This window comes from Apium graveolens, chromosome 10 (genome assembly GCF_009905375.1).
Source record: "Apium graveolens cultivar Ventura chromosome 10, ASM990537v1, whole genome shotgun sequence".
In the NCBI taxonomy this organism is placed as follows: Eukaryota; Viridiplantae; Streptophyta; class Magnoliopsida; order Apiales; family Apiaceae; genus Apium; species Apium graveolens.
Genome location: NC_133656.1, coordinates 189,436,230 through 189,442,620, shown reverse-complemented (window position 1 = coordinate 189,442,620; position 6,391 = coordinate 189,436,230). Strand labels below are relative to the sequence as shown.

At 35.9% G+C, this 6,391-nt stretch overlaps 1 long non-coding RNA gene across 4 annotated transcripts; it reads right to left on the bottom strand.

Annotated features, from left to right (window-relative positions):
- Positions 1–444: 444 nt before the first annotated feature.
- LOC141688999 (uncharacterized) lies at positions 445–2,773 on the bottom strand. Of its 4 annotated transcripts, none has more exons than XR_012562209.1 (4): positions 2,626–2,773; positions 2,314–2,461; positions 1,413–1,600; positions 445–1,258 (listed from the first exon to the last, which is right to left on the bottom strand). It is a non-coding gene; the product is annotated as an uncharacterized LOC141688999 (long non-coding RNA). The 4 variants fall into 4 exon arrangements; XR_012562211.1 differs by having other exon boundaries at positions 1,413–1,575; XR_012562208.1 differs by having other exon boundaries at positions 2,353–2,461.
- Positions 2,774–6,391: the final 3,618 nt, after the last annotated feature.

The following is a 6,391-nucleotide window of genomic DNA, read 5'->3' as shown; positions in this document are numbered from 1 at the left end:
TTACATTACTTGAATTCAAAATTGCTCGAATAGTACAGACTAAATTAATATTATAAAAACGATTGATTGATATGTTACAGAACTTTAACAAAACATTTAAATTGATGAAGGTTTTATTAAATTAAATTTAAAAAAATTATTATTGTTTATCCCAGGTGCAACCACAACTTCGTAGGTCCGCCTCTTGTCTGCAATATGTTCACTCGTGCTCCAGAGTCCAGATCATGTATGACAGTATGAGTGAAGTTAAAAATGTTTCACTAAACATCTTTGTCTCTGTTCCATTTGTAACTGCTCTGTGTACACCCACGAATAAACGATATATTGATGAAAACACAATATCAAAAACATAAACTAATAGCACAAGTTACTCTTTTAACACCAACACAGGATATAATTACGATTTTTGGTGTCCCGATAAAAATGTAATTCTGTATGCTCGCATGATCTTATTATATACATTGTAATTTCTGACATGTTTGCACTTTACTGATCTAATAATAACCATAATCAGACGTGTATCTAGAGCAACAACATATATCAAATTGTGGAAGTACTACTAACCATAATCGGACGTGTATGTAGAACAACATGTATCAAATTGTGGAAGTACTACTAAGAACCATCATTCTATTGCAAGCAGAAAAAATGGATTCCAACAAAATAACTCATCAGACTCATGATCTGAGGATTGTAGGTTCAAATCCAGCCTCCAAGAAGTAAGCTTGTCAAGAGGCAAGCCCGTTCTTGCTTTTATTCGCTGCTACTACCAAGGTATCACATGAAAGAGAAGAGTGAGCATTGTGCATGGACCAGGTGAGTAGGGATGCAGCTCTGTGGACCCTCGTCAGGCCTGATAGGTGGTGGTGCTACACCTTCTCAAAGGAACCGTATGTGAGACTCTCGCATCATCCGGCTCCGCCCCGGAATCAGAAACCCTCCCCCCCCACCATATACAAAGATCACGACATAATGTTGGAAGTTGCAAGTTACTTCTACAGAGAGACTAACACAGAAAATAGAAAGCCACAAAATTATTGTTAGTGACGTAGGCCTATTAGAGCTAACCAACAACCTCCGCATATGCATAAACCAGGAAGCACTCCATTTTAGTTGATATTTCCACATTAATGACCACTAACCTCAGCACCTTCTTTGCAATAAGTAATATTTTGCTCTTTGTTTCTTATCTTACTGATGCTGGCTTCCTTCAACTTCAAGAATCCCAACCTTTTTACAGAATTCTTTAACCTACACTCTGTAACCAAAGTCAAGAGAGGGGTTAATTAAGTAGTATTTATCAAACTAAATAAAAATGTTCACTGTAGAACATGAAATTATACTCTCTTTTTACAAAGCACAATAACTTATATCAATAATAATATTATATCAATAATGTAAAATGGACTTACTTGTTTTGGAATTTGTTACATATTTAATAGACTCTTACGATACCAAGAGGATCAGGGACATTTTAGAAATAATCTATATGAGACCTCCTGTCCAAATCTTAAACCAAGATTGCTGTACCAGAATATAGCTCACGGTCTAAAGTCTAAACCCTTCGCTTCTGATCTGCAAACCGCAGCCACAGTGAGACCTTCATTTGCAAAATCATAAATAGTGCAATTAATCATTTGTAATCCCCTAAGTAGATAATATAAGACGGTTTATCTTAAGAAGTTTATCTATCTTTATTTAAAGCACCTTCCGGTCAGACCTTGTTAACAGAATAATTCAACATAAGCATCATTCCCCATTTGTTTATATGAGGATAACTGAACCGTTAACTAATTTAGGAGATTTAGTTTGGTAAAATCTTTAATGAAGCCTTATAGCTTGCAATTGGTCCCTCACTTGTTAGTTTTACCAAGAACTGAACTAAGAACTATTCCAATGTCAAAATACCTCTAAAAACTAACAAAAAAAGATAGGCATAACAAAACCAGTATAACAAAAAAAACCGAGTGACTCTAAGCCTAGTTGCTGCATTTTGCTTAGCACAACATCGTGTTTTATAACCAGCAAGGTTAAATCATTAATTAAGAATTCTATTCATCCGGACACATCTCAACAAGTGATTATGGAAATACACTAAAATAAGCAAACCAAATGAAAACGTTCCATAATCATCACTAGTTCACAAGTCACAACCAATCGACATACAACTCGATCCAATCACTATCCAAGTAATTCATCGATGAAAACTAAATCAACATTCACGAATTATTAACATACACGATCATGAACTTAGATTACATATCAATAACACACTTGTATAATCATCAAAACTAAAGAAACTAACATACGCACCGATTCTATAAATACATAAGCTTGGATTAGAAATTTAACCGTATTTAGCAAATCAGAACAGCTTCTACGCTCAATACACTTCACCGAATCCTCGACGTCTCCGACGACATTCTCCGGCAAATTATCCGGCACCGGAACATTCGACACCCTAATATATACATATCTGACTAAATTAGTCAATTTAAAGCACAATTGATCATAAACACTACTACTATCGATGAAAATTACATCTATACGCACACATCTAGACAATCACAAGCTCATGACTCGAAAACTACAGGGATTGTGCGTGAAAAGAGGAACAGATTATACCTTCATTTATATGCGTTTTCTATACTTTCAAATCGGCGGAAATTTTTTCCGGCAAACTCCTCCCCGGCACCGGTGCCGTCTTTTTCTCTTCCGGCGTATCACTGTGTGTGTCACACTCACACATGTTTGTATAGTATAAAGCATTTTTAGGAGGTGCTGCGCTATTTCTTTTCTTTTTTTTTTTTCTGAAAAAAACACATTTCATTTTTATCACACTAAATGTTTGAATTTTTTTTATTTTAATTATGTATGTTTTATTATATTCTTAAACTTGCAAACTAACGTTACTCTTATTACTATCTTTATTATATTTTTAAACTTGCAAACTAACATTATTCTTATTACTACCGCGCTTCAGATCATGATGCTATTTTTTTTAGATTTATTTAATATAGTTATCCCTAAAAAGTCTTTGAGATTCAAATTTGAAAATACGTGGCTTAAAGAGCCATCGTTTATTAAAGATGTCACTAAGTAACGGGAGGAACTCCCTCCTTCACATCTTTTTCCTAAGCTCGTTGCTGTGTCACGTATATGCAAAAATGGGGCAGACATTTTTTTAATAAATTTAAAGAGAAAGTCAAAGTTCACAAGGCTTTGGTAGATTCTCTGCGTGACAAAAATGATACTCAGGGGGTTAAAGAATTTCTAGCAGCATGAGATCGTCTTAATGAAATTCTCTTATATGAAGAGCTTTACTGGAAACAAAGAGCGAAGCAATTTTGGCTCAAAGAGGGTGATGAAAACACTAAGTTTTTTTATGCAAGTGCCGCTGCTAGGAAGAAAGCAAACCGCATCAACTTTCTGACGACAGATGAAGGTAATCGAGTGGATACAGAGGAAGGTATGTGTGAGTTGGTGCTTGAGTATTTTAGAAATGTCTTTGTTGTTCTAGGAGAAAGTAATGTGAGGGATCAGACTAGCAGTCCTAGAGCTATAAATCAAGCCCAGAATGAGCAACTAACTGCTGAGGTGACCTTTGAGGAGTTTACAGCTGCCATGAGCCAGATGCACCCTGACAAAGTATCTGGTCCCAATGGGTTAAATCCAGCCTTTTATCAAAATTTCTGGAAAGTGTTAGAGAAGGAGGTTTTTGAGTGTTGCAAAAGCTGGTTGCATGGAAATTCATTTCCGGCGGACTTGAACAATACTAATGTCGTTTTAATTCCGAAAAAGGACAATGTTTGCTGTTTAAAGGATTTGCGACCTATAGTTTTGTGCAACGTCTTGTACAAGATTTTGGCAAAGGTACTCGCCAACAGATTAAAGACAATTCTGCCAGGCTTAATTTCGAAGCAGCAGTCAGCGTTTGTGCCAGGGCGGTGCATCATATATAATGTGGTAGTGGCGTATGAATTTATCCACCATATGAGAGGTAAAAAGCGAGGTCAGAACGGGGAGGTTGCCCTAAAATTTGACATCAGTAAAGCGTATGATAGAGTGGATTGAGATTTTTTAAAGCAAAGAATGAAAGATTTGGGCTTCTGTAATAAGTGGATTAGTTGGGTCATGAGATGTGTAACTATAGTTTCCTATGAGGTTTGCTTCAATGGTATGACAGTTGGTCCGATTACTCCGAAAAGAGGTCTTCGTCAAGGAGATCCTCTTTCTCCCTATTTGTTTCTTTTTTGTGTTGAAGGCCTATCGAACTCTTTAGACAAAGCAGTTGAGGAAGGGAAGATTCATGGCTGTCGTATAAGCCCTAATGCCCCTGAAATCACTCATTTTCTCTTCGCCGACGATAGTTTCCTCTTTTTTAATGTTACGACAGAAGAAGCTACTCATATTAAAAGCATTCTGGAGAATTATGCAACAGCCTCGGGACAGGCAGTTAATTTTTTGAAGTCAGGGGTGTTCAATAGTTCGAATGTGAGACGCGACAAGCAGGAGGAAATCTCTGCAATCTTAGGAGTGTATAAGGACATCACGACTAGTAATTATCTGGGGCTTCCGTCCTTGATAGGGAGATCTAAGAAGAGACTTTTTGGTTTTTTGAAGGAGCGTGTCACTAAAAGAATAGATGGTTGGAAAGCAAAACCAATATCATGGGCAGGAAAGGCGATCTTGATTAAAAATGTAGCTCAATCCCTGCCTTCTTACTATATGACCTGCTTTCTTCTTCTTAAATCTCTACTCCAGGAAATTGAAAGGATGTTTAATGCTTACTGGTGGAACTCGGGCTCAAACAACAGTAAAGGAATTCGATGGTTGTCTTGAGATGAAATGAGTGGTGCTAATTGTAGATGAGGTATGGGGTTTAGTAGTTTACTTGGCTTTAATGGGTAAACACATCTGGAAATATATTCAAAATCCAAATTTTCTAGTTTCTCGCATTCTCAAAGCAAAATACTTCCCAGAGGGGCATATACTAGAAGCAAGGAAAGGAGTGAAAGATAGCTTTATATGGACCAGTATTTGGCAAGCAAAAGCATTTCTGAAAAAAGGCTTTAGATGGGTCATTGGTGATGGTCAAAATTAGTGGCAACACGAGAACCGTGGCTGGCTCAAAAAGCAGATCATAAGGTAGATAATATTTGTTGTGCAAGACATGCTTGTACCTTAACAAGACTAAGACAATTTGTCAACCCTAAGTAAGTTGTATTGTTATCTAAATTTGTATTTTTTACTTGTAACACTTAAAGTCTGTAAAAATGTCAAAGGAGCAGACTGGAGTCTTTTTATATAAACAGTGTCAAGCCTAAGAATTCTATCTGGAAGAAGATCAAGAAGGTCATGCCTCAGAAGAATTATGAAGAAGTTTGGAGTTGAATAAATCTGTTTTAGGAAAAATATTCTAAGTCAAGCTCTTTACAAGTCACAAATTTGGTGTTATAGAGAAGTCATTCGAGAACTCAAAATGACTTATCGAGAAGTCAGGAAAGGTACTAGTGAACTCACATAGATATCGACAAGCCAAATTGAAGACACGGAGTTTGAAGATATCGACAAGTCATTTATGCACTAGAGAACTCAGAGTTATCGACAAATCAATATTCATTAGAAAACTCTGAGTTATCGATAAGACAAATTTTACTAGAGAACTCTGAGTTATCGATAAGCCAAAATTCACTAGAGAACTCTGAGTTGTCGACAAATCAAATTTGACTAGAGAACTCTGAGTTATCGATAAATCAATAAGTCACTAGAGAACTCAGAGATATCGATAAGTCAAAGTGAAGATATGAAGACTAGAGATCTCTAAAAGCCAAATTCTCTTATAGAAAACTCAGAGACCTCTACAAGTCAAATTTGCTATGGAGTATTAGAGATCTCGATAAGTCAATATATTTATCGAGTTGTCAAGTTCTCTATAGACAAAATGGAGATCTCGAGGTAAAATCTCAAAGTATAAAATTGCAGATCAGTTCAATATCCAAGATTAACAATCAACAAACAATCCAAACAGCTGGATTGATAAGTCTACAAAAAGCAGCTTGAAGGATGTGCAAGATCAATGGTGAAAATTAACTGACAAAGGAAGATCAAGATAATCACAGGATGCTAAAGATATGCTAAGCCAGAAATAGAAGATATACTTTTCTATATATGGAAATGACAAGTGACTGTTTACAAAAGCTAATAGGATATTTTATTGTACACTGTGTAAACCAGCTGTTAACTGAGTTATAAAGTTAACACTGGTCCTTTTAGTCAGTTGTAACAATAATATAGAAAATCTTGTAACTCTCTCAAGAAGAAGCTAAGCTCTTTATCATCAAAGAGCCTAGAAATTTTGTAGCAAAATATTCTTAATTTTAATATAAAA